Source organism: Saccopteryx leptura, chromosome 4 (assembly GCF_036850995.1).
Source record: "Saccopteryx leptura isolate mSacLep1 chromosome 4, mSacLep1_pri_phased_curated, whole genome shotgun sequence".
In the NCBI taxonomy this organism is placed as follows: domain Eukaryota; kingdom Metazoa; phylum Chordata; class Mammalia; order Chiroptera; family Emballonuridae; genus Saccopteryx; species Saccopteryx leptura.
In genome coordinates this window covers 19,442,822-19,461,114 of record NC_089506.1, presented here as the reverse complement: position 1 = coordinate 19,461,114, position 18,293 = coordinate 19,442,822, and positions in this window count along the sequence as shown.

Sequence of the window (18,293 nt, the reverse complement as noted above, 5' to 3'; positions counted from 1 at the left end):
TCTCTCTGTGTGTTTCCCCCTTCCCTCTCTCTCTTACCTTCCATCTCAATAAATAAAAATGTAAAAAAATAGTTGAACAACCCTTAGTATATCCACATATAAGGTGCCTATGCTCATTGTACACAAATAGAAATTTTTATTTGGAAGTGGAAAAGGAAAATAATAGGTAATTTAAAAATATGTAATTTTAGAAAATAATTATTACACTGAAACCTTTTTAAACTAATGACATATTTAAAACATCTCTGTTGATCACCTTTTTAGCTTTCTGTAACAAAATTTTTAATTAAAATAGTAATTTATTGTTAATTCTAAAAGCATCATAAGCCAGTTAAAAATCCTGAAGCTATTTTATATTTCCTGTTTAAAACATGGTTAAAAAATGTTTTTCCATAAAAATATCTATAATTATATTTCTTTAATATAAAATTCTTAAAAATTACAAAATTAAAATATTTGCATAGTCTTACTTAAGTCATTATAATTACTCTGAGCTAATAAGAGCTATAGTAACTGTCAGTTTCTTAACACTGGTCAAAGACCATACACTGCATCTTATTTTCCATAGACTAGATAAACACAAGTTAACATTTGCAACAACATAGATGGACCTACAGGATATTATGCTAAGTGAAATAAGTCAGACAGAGAGAGACAAATACCATGGTTTATATTACTTATATGTAAAATCTAAAAACAAATAAACAAACAAAAGAGAAATACACTCACAGATACAGAGAACAAACTGACAGTTGTCAGATGAGGGTCTGAAAGCTTGAATGAAAAAGGTAAAGGGATTAAGCAGTAAAAATCAACAGTTACAAAATAGTCACAGGAATGTAAATTTCAGCATAGAAAATAGTGTCAATAATATTGTAATGACTATATATGTTGTCAGGGGCCCCAGACCTCTCAAAGGGTTCACTTTGTAAATTATATGAATGGCTAACCACTATGCTGTATACCTAAAACTAATATAATATTAAATGTGAACTGTAATTGAAAAAAAAAAATAAAAACATTTGATAAAGAAATTTTCATGTCTATTAAATTAATTTTTAGTAAGTTTTCAAAGCAAAAGCAATTACTGTTTATTTACACTAATTATTAAGCAATAGTTTCTTTCAGATCCTCCATAAAAGGGCATGTCCACATGGAAAATTCTGTTGGAAATTGTATTAGAACTTGGAGGTAAATGAAATTTAGAAAATAATCACCAAGTTCAATGTTTTCAAGTGATAAAATCAAGAAACTATTACTATTAAAAATAGATAATTGATTTCAAATATTTAAAATGCAATCTTCTTAAATTAATGACATTTTAACATGTATTTTGTTGTTTATGTTGATTCTTTGAACATATGGAGTCATGAGCAAAAGGCTCGTGTTTACTTGGTAAACCAGTTAGCACATTATGAATACTGAGTCATATAGCCCTAGTACTCTTGTTTAGTGTCCTCGGTTCTTACTAATCTTCTCATTCTTCAGTCTAAGGATTATTATTCTTTACCTCAGACTAATTAAAAATGGAGGAAGAGAAAAATGGATGCTGAGAGAAACAATTGGCCATGGCTCTGAGAGCCCCTGAACAAGAGTTCTTACGAAGAATGCCAAGAATTCAAGGCCCTGATTGCTCTTAACCCAAGCTATAGTCAGGGCTATGTCTGCAGCAGGCAACCTTGAAGAATGAGGTAATATGTCTCCCTCTGTGACAAAGAGTTGATGAGTATACTCAACTTTAGGACCCATATGTTATAGAGATTCTGGTTCTTTCATTCCTCTGAAGAGAACTGTATTGTTTTTGCTGTTGTTGTTTTAGTGGGCACTTAACATAGCTAAACTCAAACTGAAAAATCTGTCTCCCTAGAAATGGTGGGAGTTCAAATTTCTGTAAGTTTTAGCCTTAACTGGATTGCTTAGAGTCTCTATGTGAGATTGTATGTGAGGTTCATGTGTATTTGAAGTTCAGCTAGAGACTTGAACAAAGTTTATACACAGAACATGAAATTCCTTCCATTCTTTCTAGATCTTTCCATCTGGGAATTTCCTCTAACCATTACTAATAGCTGTGATTAACCAAAACTCTGTCCTCTCATTCTTCAAGACATGGTAAGATATTTTATCCATATGTTAGACATCTCACAAGGTGCTCAGCTTAAAAGCCATTAAATTAAAATTTTACTCAATGCTATTCCCTTCCTCCAAGGGTCAATTCCTGTCCAACACTGTCCCCCCCTTTTGGTCACTCTCCAATGCATTTGACAGCTTTTTTTTTCTCTATATTTTACCTACAGTTAATTATCTGTGAAAGGAGCAGACAAACTGTTCTTTTACTTTGAGAAAATAAAGAAATTCTTGCTGCACACCCTTAACTGTTCTATAAATTTGCTTTCAATATCCACTCTACTTTCACTACTTTGTAAGAATCACTTTTTATCTCTAAATAAAATTGCTAAGCTTTTACCATATTCAATGAAAAGGTAAATTTATAGCAACAGTAAAAAATAAAATGGACATCTCATCCAGGAATGATGCAAGCCCTATGGAACTTAATTTGTAAATAACACCTGAAAATAAAATCAATTCTTCTATAAAAACACTGCCATATACATTTTAAAATTCAAATTTAAGACTTGTAAGTATTGAATAAATCAAAATTTTAGAGTCCATATTTATAAAAAAGAGACCCACCACTCCTGCCTCACCTCTTTTATGTAGTTATAGTGAATTTTAATATGACCCAGGAGGGCTTAGAATAGATCTATATCTAGTATACACCCATCTTTTTCTTACTTAGGGAACATGAGTCTATTAAAACGTAATAAAATTAGTTTGAAATGTAACATTTTTATTTCAAAAAAAGTAAGGACTAACATCTTTAACTTTACAACTCCATACAGTTTTAAGGGAGAGATATCAGGTAAAGGAATTGTGTTGAGAATTTAAAAAATATTACTTAGTTTATTAAAAAGAATAGGGCAAGTTGATACCATTTAATTTTCTGAAGGGTTTTAAGTTTATTTATATACTATCATGTGATTAATGGATTTAGCCTATTTGAGTTAGATACAAAACTAGAAAACATATTCAAAAACAAGTTGTTTTAAAATTTTCAAAATTACTCAGTAAACAACCCAAGGCTAACAAAGTACTGCCTACCAGGAATCCTCAAGGGATGCACTAGCAAGAATATCAATTGTTTAGATTGGCATTTAAATGTATTTAAAGATGATTTGAAGGCATTTAATCTTCCCTAGCTCAGATTCCTATTATTTTGCCTAGAAAACCCTTTCTTTAGAGACTAAGTCAAAAGTAAACTCTTCTCTACAGCAACATTAATGTTGTTTCATTGTACAATATGACTTCCCACTAATTTAACAAACTATTTTCATTGAAACTTCCTAGGAGAGCCTGACCAAGTGGTGGCGCAGTGGATAGAGCATCAGACTGGGATGTGGAGGACCCAGGTTCAAGACCCCAAGGTTGTCAGCTTTAGCGTAGGCTCATCTGGTGTGAGCAAAGCTCACCAGCTTGGACCTAGGGTCACTGGCTTGAGCAAGGGGTTACTGGGTCTGCTGAAGGCCCACAGTCAAGGCACATATGGGAGAGCAATCAATGAACAACTAAGATGTCGCAACGAAAAACTGATGGTTGATGCTTCTCATCTCTCTCTGTTCCTGTCTGTCTGTCCCTCTCTCTGACTCTCGCTCTGTCTCTGCAAAAAAAAAAAAAAAAAAAAAAAAAAAGAAAAGAAAAGAGAAGAAACTTCCTAGAAGAAAAATAGAGAGAAGAAACTTCCTAGAAGAAAAATAGACTCTAGTGAAAATTACTATAATATTTAAACATTCAAAATCATGTGATGTGTCAGCTGGCATGGGTACTAGTCCCATTGCGGAACATGATGGGTAATTTAATTGCTTACATCATCCCTCTTCTATTGGAATGCTTTTTGCATATCTTTCTTTTAAAAAGGTGGCATATATCATAATAATAACCCCTACCTGTAGAGAAAGTTACATTAGAAAGAAAACAACAGTATTCAATTTTATAAAATAATTTTGAAACTTTACTGATAAATTATTGGCAATAATATATTTTATTACAATAGGAAAAAGCTCAATCTGTCTCTTCATTACCCTTAATGATCTTTTAGAATGTCTTTTAAAATGCAGATCACTTTAACGCATTTCAACTTTTGCAAGTAACTGGTTGTTTGACAACAATGACCTTTTACTATAGTCTAATAGTACTGTGATGCCTCCAACTCTGTTCTTTCTCAAAATTTGCTGAGTCTATTTAGGATATTTTTTGTTTTCATACAAATTTTGGAATATTTTCTCTAGATCTGTGAAATATGCCATTGGTATTTTCATAGGAACTGCATTGAATCTATAGATTGCTTTGGGTAGTGTAAACATTTTAATAATGTTAATTCATCCAATCTATGAACATGGTATATGTTTCCACTTATTTGTATCTTCCTCAATTTCTTTCTTTAATGTCTTATAATTTTCCAAGTACAGGTCTTTCATCTCCATAGTTAAATTTATTTCTAGGTATATTATTATTATTATTATTATTATTATTGTTACAATAGTAAATGCAATTGTTCCCTTAATTTTTTTCCAATTTTTCATTATTGGTGTATAAAAATGCCACCAGTTTCTTAATATTAATTTTGTATCCTGCTACTTTGCCAAATTTATTAGAGTAGTCATTTTTGATGGAGTCATTAGGGTTTTCTATGTGCCATATGTGAATATCATGCCATCTGTGAATAACCATCACTGTGTTGTCTTCATTAAATTGAAGTGACTTCCATAATTGCTTTTCCAAAGATTTAAATTATTGTTACACATATAGTGCTTCAGAAGTCTGGTGTGCCAGTCAGCGTGACTGGTTAGAACTGTTTTATTTTGAAAAACATCTGGAGAAAGACTTAAGTGAGGTCATGGGACATTTCTACTTGAAATTGAGTCATTAGTGTTATTTAAATTTAACTTACTGTCATTTCTTTCTAAGAAGAATTTTTACTACTTTATTTTTTTTATTTCTTTTCTTGTATAACATTTACAGTTGAGTGTGGCTTTAATTCAAGATTTGTATTTCTCTAGAAATTAGAAAAAATATTTACTTCCCTGAAATTATATTATTTTTTATTATTTTATACTGGTCCTCATATAATTGCTTAGGCCTTGAACTAAGACTCACATTTTCTAAATTTTAAGGTACCTCATTGTCATACATCTTCTCACTACTTTTTAAATGTCAGTGTTCTCCAAAATTTTCCACTCTGAAAATTCTTTTCTCATTCTTCCTTTATTCCCATGTGGTTTTATTTGTGGTCATGCATCATCCATAGTACACTTCTGTGTCTAAATTCATGTATTTAATACCTAGTGGACAAACTTATGTAGATATATGTTTCAAAAGCACAAATATCTAAAACAGCGGTTCTCAACCTGTGGGTCGCGACCCCGGAGGGGGTCCAACGACCAAAACACAGGGGTCGCCTAAAGCCATTGGAAATACATATTTTAAATATAATTAATCACTGCTAGTCTATATCTCTGTAAGTGACACCATTATTATTTATCACTTAACCCAAAACTTAGCCATTCTCATTTTTTTCTATTCTTATCCTGCACACATATTGTATAATTCTGTCCTCTTGGGTTTGTGTGTGTGTGTTTTTTTTAGGTCATTTTCATCATTATCCACTCAACTTCAGTCTCAGTGTACACCATCCTCATTTTTTCCCTGTGCTATTTCAAGAGGCTTCACTGAATTAATTCCACATATCAGTGGACCCCAACCTTTTTGGGGCCACAGACCGGTTTAATGTCAGAAAATATTTTCACGAACCGGCCTTTAGGGTGGGACGGATAAATGTATCACGTGACCGAGACAAGCGTCAAGAGTGAGTCTTAGACGAATGTAACAGAGGGAATCTGGTCACTTTTTAAAAATAAAACATTGTTCAGACTTAAATATAAATAAAATGGAAATAATGTAAGTTATTTATTCTTCTCTGCAGACCAGTACCAAATGGCCCACGGACTGCTACCGGTCCGTGGCCGGGGGATTGGAAACACTACCACATAACATCAGCAAAACGGACTTTCCAAGGCACAAATCTGGTCATTTCTACTTTTAAAATCTGCACCCTGATCACCAACCATTGATCTCACCTCTTACCGGCCCACATAATGTATCCCCCACCATACAGAGCTGCTTGCTACAATTCTTATATATCCCTTTGTGCCTTGTAACTTGCTCTCACCTCTATTTCAAAATTTCCTCCACCTCTTCTCCTAAAAACACACAGTTTAACATTCTTTCTTCATTTTCAAGGCCATATTCAAATATTCCTTCCTGATAAGACTTCTTTCTTCTAACACTGGAGGCCTTGTTAGGATGCTACATTTGCTGCTGTTATTTTCTATAGAATCACTTAGCACATGGCACTGCAATTGTTGAGTTATTTATCCAGTTCTTTGAATGAGTCATGTATTCTTCAAAGTTACAATGTATATTTCTATAAGCCTATAAGCCCAGCACCTTAGTAGGAGCTGGAGCACATGATCTGACTTTACTTTGAAGGGCATAAATGAATTTTTTGAATGATTGGATCCTTGCTTCATACTTCAGTTCTCTAGCTATTGTTATCTGAACTCAATTGCTGTTAGTAACTTTATTTTAGTATTTTTATTAAGTGAACTTGAGCATTTAAATTACTTTTTCATTCTTTTGTCTTTTGGGGGTTATTTTTACACTCTCATGTGCCTTTTGTGGTACATTATTGTAACTGTTTTAATAGTCTAAAGATAATGGTTTATTTCTTTATATCTGGAAAGATAATACGCTCCATGACTAAGCTTTATATTTAGACTTTTCAGATTTATTTTACATTTTGCTTACTGTTTTTAAGATTTTCATAATCAAATTTTATGATGTTTTCATCTCCATTTGGCACCTTCTTACATATTTGCTTCAAACCAAAATATTCTATCAGTGTGTTCAATTACTTTCATTTCTTCCATTTTTAACAATTTCTGGACATTAAGTATGTTAATTTTCTCTTTTTTTTGTTCTTTTGAGAATATGCATCAGTAGTCTTTTAGAACAGCTTATCTCTATTATATAACTCTCCAATTCTGCCACCCAGTCTGTTACTGAGATTTTTTTATTCACACAAGAAAATTCCAAATGCTGTGCTGACATTCTATCCACTGAACCAACCAGCCAGGGCCACAAAATATTTTAACACTAAGTTTGATACATTACCATAGAGGAGTAATATAGTTAGGAAGCAGGAAGATTTTTCATAGAAAAATGGCCTGAATTAACAAGTGAATACAATTCTTTTTAAAGAATTACACAAATACATTACATAAATACATTACAAAAATAATGTATTTATTTTAATATTCATATTTTTATGAATAATCAATAACTAGAGAAATAAAAATTTCTTATAATACTGAATAGAAAAGGACTATATTTCAGTATGTGGTTAGAATATTGAATAGAAAAGAACTATATTTGAGTATGTGGTTATTTATAAAAAGTGTTTGTATCCTTTAAAATATATAGGTAAAGTATATAGGTAGATTGTTTGTAAATATCTATAATTTTTAAACTGAAATGTTTATGGTGATTTAAAATTTCTAACTTTTTACAATTTTTAGTTATTTATTTTCATATATATAATTCTGTTTCATTCAAAATGATATAATCTTGTTTTCACATACTTACTATTGTTCTCACAATGATTATTTTGTTAATATGCAAAATTGAAATTTTTTATCACAAATCCTAGCAGCTTTTAATTTCACCACTAACAAACCACGTGTCTTATAACTAAGGGACCTCAAGGATCTGTTTTATTCAACTTCTGAATTTAAGTATATAAATCTTATTATCCGTACTCCATAGATAAACATATTTATAGCTAAAAAAAATTAAATCACTAAGGTCATTCAGTGAGTATTAGGTGTAGATATCTGGAGAGTTCTTAATCCTACTCCTAGGGTCTTGAGCAATGTGTATGTAAGTATCTCTAATTGCTATACATCAATTTTACCAAGCCACTTTTGGAAACAGTTTTGTATTTATTTTTTACCACTTCTTAGTGTTCTGAATCTGATAAAGTGATTTCACATGAATTTATTTGATTGCACTTATATTTATCTCTCTCAACCTCAGAACTCTACTTTCATTCATAAATATTCATGGCATAGAACTCCTGTTCTATGCCATGCACTGTACAAGGTAACGAAGTCAAACACAAGTCATCGTTGCAGAATTCACACTCTAGTGAGAGATACCATCATTAAGCAATGTAGCTTGAGAAGTGTCCCGTGCCTCCTGTGGCAGCACCTTAGAGAGACATCTAACAGAAATGGGGATGGGGAGAAGAACAATGACTAAAATGAGATCTACAGGATGAGATGAAGTAGCCAATTTACCTAAACACTTGTTTTCTAGGTATAGAGAGCACCATGTACAGAGGTTATGAAACGTAGGGTGACTAAAAATACAATAAAATGTCAGAGACATAGGCTATAAGCACTGTCATAAAAGATGCAACTGGAGATGTGAACAGGGATCAAATCAACAGGAACTTTGAAATCCATACATAAAAAGTTCACTTTTATCCTAAAAACAGTATGCAGTAGTGAGCCTTTCATTTTAATGTCTTCCGGTGAGATAACCATGCATTATGATTGTGACACTCATTCTTCTTTTCTAATTTTCATCCTATAGATGAAATTTATAAATTTTAGTAATCACTCTGTGCAGACGTTTTGCAATGCTATATCTATCTCCTGTTCTGTCCACTCTGAAAACTAGTGCTAACAGTTTTGAGCTTAGTGTTAGAACATAAAACCACCCCAATTTACTGAGTGTTCAACTGTGTCAGGCACGACGCTATGTGTTTTACACCTGTTATCTTGATTTGATACTATAAGAACTTTTTTTATCCATAAATTACAGATAAGAAAGCTAACATCAGAAAAGTTGAGCAATTTGTCAGAAATTATATAGCTTATTCTAACCTTCTAGTGTCAGTTTTACATTCATTATTTTTTTCATTCCCATACTTCTTTTACCAACAATGTGATTTGCAAAATATACTGGAAGTCTAATATGCAAAACTTAAAAACAAAAAATATATTTTACAAGAAGGAAGTAGTTATTTGCTAAAACCTTCAAAAATATATTAATATCATTTGTTATTTCTCTAATTTAGTAAATATTCTTTTTAAAAAAATTATTTCAGACCCTTGCTACATAGCTCAGTTGGTTAAACTCATCATCCTGACGTGATAAGATTATGGGTTCAATCCCTGGTTAGGGCACATACAAGAATCAACCAATGAGTTTATAAATGGGTAGAACAACAAATTGATGGATCTCTCTCCCCCCATCCCTTTCCTCTGTCTCTCTAAAAAATAAATTAAAAAAAAAAAGAATTTCATCATCTTTTCACACAGTCAACCATTTAAACCAAACTAGCCACAGACACAGTTTAAATATTTGTTGATTTCTTTGTGTTCAATTTTTCTCTATAGTATTAGGTTTAGAGGTTCTATGCTTCTAATACTAGTGTCAGCACTTTTATTTTTTAGTTTTACATTCACTTTTATGAAACAATAAGAGAAAAATACAATAAAATCTTACTTTAAAGAAATCAAGCCTTCCTAGACATAAAGGGACTACTGCCGAAACAGAAGTATTGTCCGGCAGGCAGCACCATTACAAACTATTCCAAAAGCATTCTTTCATTTGATAATCAAAGCCCACTTCATCTCATACCTTACGACAGTGTAGTGTTCAAAAGATACTTTTCAAAGTGTAGAAATGCTTTACATTTACAGGGGCATTATGAGTTAGTATTTTCCATGTATGCACACCCCAAAATTTTATACAAGGGTAGAATTTGCCCTCACATTTTTTTTCTTAATGTTCTTTCTGGTTCAGACCACCCAACAGTATGTGGGACTAATTTTGTTTGTGAACCTGCAGGTTCTTTTCCCAATTTTCATTGTTAGTTTCACTTCTGACATCCCATTAGTACAGTTTTGGTCATTGTCCCCTAACTGTATTGCCTTAGCATGGATTCATATGTTACTTTACTTCAGACTCATCCATTATGTAATATGGTCATCTCACATACCATTAATTGAAGCACTTCATATCATCTGTAAAGTCAGAGAACGCTTCCTCAGCACCCCTTCCAGATTATGCATCACAATATTAAACAACACACATACATCTTAAAATTTTGGTTTTTCTTATTTTCTACTCTATGGGCACTATCATTTATAAGCGACAGATGTGTGTGTGTGTGTGTGTGTGTGTGTGTGTGTGTGCATGAGTTTCATTTTATGTGTTTCTTTGTTGGCCCTAGACACATAAGTGCATGTACACCTGTGCACACAAAATACACACTCCTGCAAGAAGAAACTAAACAATGAGGAAAGTATTTGAGGTAAAGAAATATGTGAATTCAAAGTTAAGAATTGCTGCCTCCCAACACAGCGAAATTCTAATGTCCAGGAAAAATTCTTCCAGGTGAAATGTATTGTATTTCCTTCCTCTGCTACATGTCATTTCCCCACCAACTACCCCAAAGAAAATTTTGATTATTATATTAGGTCCTCTCAGCTAGCTTCAAAGTATTCCTCTGATCATCATAATTATAATTTTGAGACAACCACAATACATAACTAATTGCATTAAGACATTTATAAACACTAGACCCATTTGCATATAATCATGAGGGCTCACTTTTAAGGGTCATCTTCTCTGACATCTCTCCTATATTCATGAACAAGTGGAAAAAGTTCCTTATCTTGACAATTTCTTTTATGGTACTGCTGCTGATTATATCAGCTAACACTTTCTGTATGTATGGCTTCTTCTTTCTTTCTTTCTTTTTTTTTTTTTCAATAGTAAGACATTTATACACATGAAATAAAAATGAACATGTAGTAATTGACTGGGGCTTGCGTTGAAGGTAATTTAAACAATGAATTTCTAGGCACTCGGAAGAAAGCATGTAAGGAGTACCAATTGCATAGGGCCCATGGGCTTTTCATAAAGACTCTGAAATCCTTTAGCTTGCATATGAAAATGCATTACAAATGGATTTTTACAGCACAGGGATGTTACTTAAAGAGTAATTCGAGGCTCAGTGTGATATTTAGACTTCATATTTTACAAGCTTTACAGTTAAGTTCTTTTAGCTCCTTGGAAAGGCAAACATGATGCAATCTTCTTCTGTATGTGTGGTTTTAGAGACCAGTCCAGCAGAGCAGGGCAGGAAAGCCATGGTGGTTGTAGTCAAACCACTAAGGGTTCTGTCCTAGATGTGCCGCTCAGCCACGGGTCCTCAGATAAGCTAGTTAAGAGCTCAATAAAATAGGAAGATAATACCTCTCTCTTAGTAGAGTTTAGATAATGTGTATGTATTGATAGTAGACACTCTGTAAGGGTCAGGTAACTTTTATCTGAGGAAATACCTATGAAGATTCTGACAGCCTATGAATGCTTCTTCACTTTTAAAAAGAAGGAAAACAGTCATTTAGAAAAATGTGATTTTTAAAGGAATGATTATTTACTTCAAAAGTTTCCTCTTTGTTACAAAATAGAGACAGACTCATAGATAGCAAGCTGGACAGCTCTCAGGGTGTGGGGGTGGAGCAGACTTGGGGGAGAGAGGGATTGAGCAAAGCAAAACAAACAATTAAAAAGCCCATCCCAGCAAGGATTTCATGTAGAGGCACAGATATAAAGGGCAGTGCTACTGAGGTCAGCGGAGAAATGTACTGCAAGTGTGTTGTGTCACTGTGGGATCTCTGTTGTTGTCTTTAACAGAATGAAATGTCCCTTTTCACTGTTTTAATAATCAAACTATCCTCACAACTGCTCATGACAATCTGGAAACCATTGCTTGGTTGTAATTTCATTTTGCATTTGTTAGTGCTGTCTTACTTTAGTTTTCTGAAGTAATATGAAGGAGAAAGAAGGCAGGACAGAAACTGAATGAATCAAACCAACTGAAAATCCTGAGTAACGATTCACAAGAAATTAATACAAAGAATAATAAAAAATGTGGTTAATTGGATATGTCAGCTTGGCTGGGCTATAGTGCGCAGTTAGATCAAGCACCATTTGAGAGGTTGCCGTGGAGGCTTATTTTTAGACATGATGAACATTTGATTATATGATCAGTAGCCTTTGAGTAATGCAGACTGTCCTCCATAATGTGGTGGGCCTCATGCAATCGGTTGAAGGTTTTAAGAACAAAGACTAAGGTTTCTTAAAGAGGAAGGAACTTGGCCTCAAGAATGAAATATCTCAACTTTGCCTGTGTTTTCCATCTACATGACCTGTCTTGCAGATTTCAGACACAAGGCTGTGAAGTCAACTCTTACTTTAATTTTCAGCCTATCAGTCTGCTCTAAAAATTTCAGACTTTCCAGCCCCCAAAATCTCATGAGTAAATTCTTTAAAATATTTTTTTTATTGGCCTGTTTCTCTGGAGAGCCCTAATACACAAGTCATAGCTCATCATCTTTCAAATAAACTTTCAAAATGGCCTCCTGCCTGGTGTCATTGTCCCTTGACGTCCTCCCATTAGTTTATTTCCTTAGTATTTTGAGATACTTCCAAATGGCATTCTCTTCCCAAGTCCCTTTTCTCATTCTGTGATGCAGTCACGGTGAAGTATAAGTTCCTCAATATAATATACAAGGCGTTACTGCGTCCCTGGCTTGCTCCTGTCTCTCCTCTCCTGCCACCAACATTTTCTCCGCCTTTTATTCTTCAGCCACATAAAACCATTTCTGTTTCTCCAAACCCATGATACCGTTTTAACACCTGGGCCTTTGCCCATGCTCTGACCTCAGCCTGCCATGACCCCTACTCTGGCCCTCCTGCCCTTGCCTACCTGGAATACACTTCTTCACTTTTCCTGCTGATCTGAGACATCACCTTCTGCAGTAGCTCAGCCCAGTCCACTGACTCTAACCTCCATCTGTACATCACTTATCATCACTACATCTCAGCACCTCACCCTGCAGCAGTCACAGACCGTGCCCTCAGTAAGACTGGACTGAACAGCCCACAGCTTTACTATCTTTGGTTCAGATACACTGAAATTAAATTTTATAATCTATTATGTAAATTACCATCTTTCTTTAGATAGCTCTTATCTACATACAAAGATATATTTTTGTATTTGTTTTAGAAAATATAATACTGTAGCTACAATATATGCAGTGGACCCTCTGGTAGCCATGGGAGATTCATTTTTAACCGCCCCCTCCTGGTTACTAAAGAGCATCGTTGCTCAAGTCCCTGGTATAATATGGCTTAGTATTTGCATATAGAATATAGAATACAGCAGGGTATGCTTATACATCTCTTCACTTATTTGGATTCAGCATAGTGGTTGGTACATGACAAATTCAAGTTATGCTTTCTGGAACTTTGTGAGATTTTTTTCCTTGGATAATTTTTTATCCAAGTATTCTGGTTGGTTGAATGGGAATTTAGAGCCAACTGTAGTACTCAGACAAAGATACAGGGTGTCATTCCTAAATTAGGGCTAGGGGCTTCTGGACTAAGAAGTGCACTTCCCAGATTTAGAGCATATCTAAATCATTTAGACATGAGACATATTTAAATTCCAGGATGGCATTCATTTTTTTAAATGCCCTGACATTTGAAGGGATCACTTTCTTTGAAAAGCAAACTGAACTTGATGAAGGAAGTGGGCACGATGATGACTTTAAAGCATCTTTTATAAAGCAACATGGCGGTGGAAGCTACGAGGCTGGTGGTTCCCGCAGAGCTCACTTTGTGTTTACAGCAAACAAGAAAGCCAAAGCCTGGGGTCGTGAGTGAAGTGAGAAGAAGGCACAGAGCCAGTTGGGGGCAGAGTCTGGATGCCTGCTCGGCCCTGGAGAGCGTCACATCAGTTCCTTCCCCTTTGTTCCAGGTACTACCATAAGCTATGTATATTTAGAGGGGCAATTACACCAAATGCTTTTAGTATTCCAGGCAAAATAGGCAAGTGCTTCTAATTTTTGCACACGTTGGTATTTTGAGGCAATGCTTTTCTGCTGTAAATTCTAATTCGTTAAAAGGGGTTTATGCTTGCCAATCAATTATTTCTAAAACAATATAGGCTTGCAGGAATCACTGGTAAGAGCTGGATAGAAATACAGATCATTTGACATTTACCAGACAACTCCCTCCCCGCAAATCAGCATTTTGTAAACTTACCAAGTATTGACTTTTCATGGAACCAATAGTACACACAGACAAAATTAAAGATACGAGTCTCTTTGTGCAATATTATGACTTCTAATGGATACTTAAAAGACGAAGCCAGAACATACAATGGGTGCTTTTTTCCCCTCCCAATTCTAAGACGGTGAAGGAAACTTAACCCATGCAAATATATTTAATATTTTGTGAGTTTTTATTTTTATTTATTCATTTGGCCTTTCAGAGAAAATTTTTAGGATTTGAGGGAGAGACATAAGAAGGAAGGAGAAAAGAATACACATTAGAGGTGATATTAGTGATAATGGAGACCAGAGGGCAATGGGACAGAGAGAGGCACAGAGAGGGAAGAAGGGGGGGTAGAGGTTGCCACTGCAGTGATAGAGTTACAAGTTCGTAAGAAAGGAGATAAGGAAAAAGAAGGACAAGTTGATGGATCTCTTCAAAGTCTCCACATAGCATGCAGAATTACTTTTCCTGTATAACCCCAGTTTACTGAAAACATGCCTTGGATTCTTGTCCTTGCAGTAAGAAGACACATTGTTAGCTTTAGTTTCCCAACCATTATCATGTGTTACATTGTCATTGTTCCCTAGTACTTGGGCTGCCCTGTATCATGTGTTACATTGCCATTGTTCCCTAGTACTTGGGCTGCCCTGTATCATGTGTTACATTGCCATTGTTCCCTAGTACTTGGGCTGCTTTGTATCATGTGTTACATTGCCATTGTTCCCTAGTACTTGGGCTGCCCTGTCTCCCGCCACCTCCATCCCCACCCCAGTCCCAATCCAGCCAGAAGGAGAAGATAGCTCCAGGTCTGTATCTTCAACCTGTTCTGTACTCCTGAAAGTACTTAACACAATAAAGAAGTCAAGTAAATAACTCTCCCTCTTCCTTCCTGTCTGCCTTTCTCCACACAGGTCCCACAGGCTTTCTCCACTCCCCCAAGTCTCCTATCTTCTCCTCCCCCTACTCCCTTCTTCTGTCTCACAGAAGAGAAAAAAAATGTAACATTTTCTTAGCGTGCCACCTCTCCTCATTTTGGCAAAGACTTTCATGGACTGTGCTTCTGTTCAATCGGTTGGGAGCTAAACCATCTTGATATTTACAGGTTGTGAATACCTACATAATTACAGTGAGCTACGCTTAGTGTTTTAAGTTCTGAGACTCAAACCAAAGTGATTTTAACAACTTGAAATGTTAAGTTACTTGTATCGGATGTTCCACATAGAACCTCATTGCTGTAATAAAATGGATTTTTTTTTGTTACATTTAATTAGAAAAGTGAGAAATTCAGAGTATTTTTAAAATACTTTTGACTTAACGGTAACTGTATCATTAATAGGCATTACAATGGCTTTAGTGTTAAGAACCATTACAAAGTCATTTCAAAATCTGTTTCTAATAAGAAATAAATTAGAGAAATTGAGCTATTAACATTAAATAAACCAATGCAGCAGAACACAGAGGCGTTCCCTGTATTTACAAGTTATTGCAGTAATCTAAAGTGCTGTGGTTGGGAGATTTTCTACTGTAAAATAACTGAAATAAGATCTTGCTACAAGAATTATATTATCATAACATTAGAAAATCTTTAACATATTAGCATGTTAAAAATCAGTGTATGTCCCAAAATAAAGCTGCCAATCAAAGAAAGTCAATTCTTCTTTATGAAAATGAATGAGATTTCTTCCCCCTCCCATTTGTCATATCTATCACTCTCTTTCTATGCTGAACTCCACAACTGTCCTAAATATATCATTTTTGTGTTAACATACAGTTTACAGACTAGCCATGAACTTTATTTTACTCCCTCTACTGGGAAAAGTTCTAAATTAGTGCCTTCTTCCTAACCTGTCCGCTGAGATTTGCATTAAGGTAGATACTAGGCACCCAGCAGATCTACTCAGATAAACCCACAGATCCAACCAATTCACCTTCAAGAGGTGAAGATAAATGAACCATCTGTCTTTTCAAAACCCTTACCAATAATCTCTGTCTCAGTTGATGGTAATCCCATTAGAAAATTTAGAGATACCCCCTTTCTCTCTCATGTTCCATCTAGTCAATACCAAATGCTTCTTCTTTCAGATTCTCCTAATTTCTTAAATTCACCCTCTGTCTCAGATCAAGACACCATCATTTCTCCTGTGAAATCTGTAATAGTTTGACTAGTCTTCCCATTTCCAGATGTGACTCTTTCAGATCCAGTCCCAACATAGCCATCAGCAGGAACTGGTATCTCATGCATACAGCACATGTTGGATTTTGCCTCTTGATCCAATTGATTAATCATTAAGTTTAATAGGATGCTTGTTTTACTTATGTTGATATGCACTTATTGATGTGACATAGATATGTTCGATATTAGTTCCATCATCACAGGTTTTGTTCCTCTAAACACATTGTCTTTGCTTTCTTTACATTTCTTCTGATAATTTAGATGTACTTTTATTGTCATGGTTACAGCTATAACTGCAACTTTATATATCCTAATCCTCTTTTTTCTCTAGTTTCTCTACTGTAAACATTTAAGCAATATATTTTCCTTCCCTTCTCAGTTTCATTGAGTATACCATTTTCTAAATGGTTATCATTATGCTATTTAAGTATACTAATACTTGCATGACCTGCTTTTTGGGTTTTAAATTATCTTTTGACCCTCAGCTTTATAAATGCACAGCCTTACTCAGTCTCCCAACTTTTCTCTTCTTCTTTCCTCTCAAGCTCAGACTTTTAAAGATATATTTTTAAATAGTCAGGACTTAAAACTTTCACATTCTGTTTAAAAATCATAACTCTCATAGTGATTTGAATCTTCTCTCCTACATTTAATTGGATTCAATGCTCACAGCAAGTCTTTATTAAATTATTATTGTCTGGATTTTACCGTCATGGTTTTATCAAAGAGCATGGAAACTGCATTTATTGATTTCTTTCATGTTCAAAAATATTTATCTGATGCCTTCATAGAAAATTTGCTTGCTTTTGTCTATAAACTCTTCATTTACGCTTTGAGAATTTTATAGGCTCCATCTTCTTTTAATCTTGGTTGTTGTGGGTAAATATAAGACTAAATTAATTATACACCCAGAAAGATGAGTTCAATTTTACATATCTGCTTAGGCAAATATCTTTTTCTTTCGAATTTAGTTATTTTACTAGACTATGTCTCAACCGCAATTATTCTCAGTTAATTTCTTGAGGCTCTATTTGGTCCATTCACTCTGCAGATTCAAGCCTTCCCTTTTTATAAAAACTTTTCTTCAATTGTATGGTTTAAAGATTTTCTGTTCTCTATTTTGTTCAGATATGCCAACAAAGTGCATTTCAGGTTTCTTGGCACATTTCTCTAATCCTATTTAACTCTTCATTTCTGTCCCATTTCTTCTCTGGCTCATCCTCTAGTGAAGTTTTTCATTTGTTTTTTCTTTTGTCTTTTTTTTTATAATTTGTATGTTTTGTGGCATTTCTATAAAGCATCCTTGCTGATTTCCTCTCGATTATTTCTTGTCTTTGAGCCTGGACCACTTATTTATGGGGAAGGCAGTGACAGAGTGGATCCAGGCCACACTCCAGGCTGCTTTTCAACAAAAGCTGTGACACAGGGCTTCCAGTATAAACATGCTTTTCAGATTTTACTTTTCTTAGCCAGTTTCTCAGAAGCAACAAAAACAATTCACAATGCCTAATCACTCCTCTATCCATACTGCCTGACTGAAGGACTCTGTTTCTGAACTTGTCATCACCCACATCTGCTCTGTCCCTGGAACTCAGGGCAGTTCCCAGCGCCAGCCTGGCACCCTGCCCTCCTTCTCCGAAGAGCGGTCTGATGGTATGTATGTGTTATGCGCTGAACTGCGCCTTCACGAAATTCGTATGTTGAAGATCTAACCCTGAGTACCTCAGAATATGAACTAAATTTGTAAGAAATTCATTTGGATTTTGCCTCTTGATCCAATTGATAAAAAATAACAAAAGACCTAAAG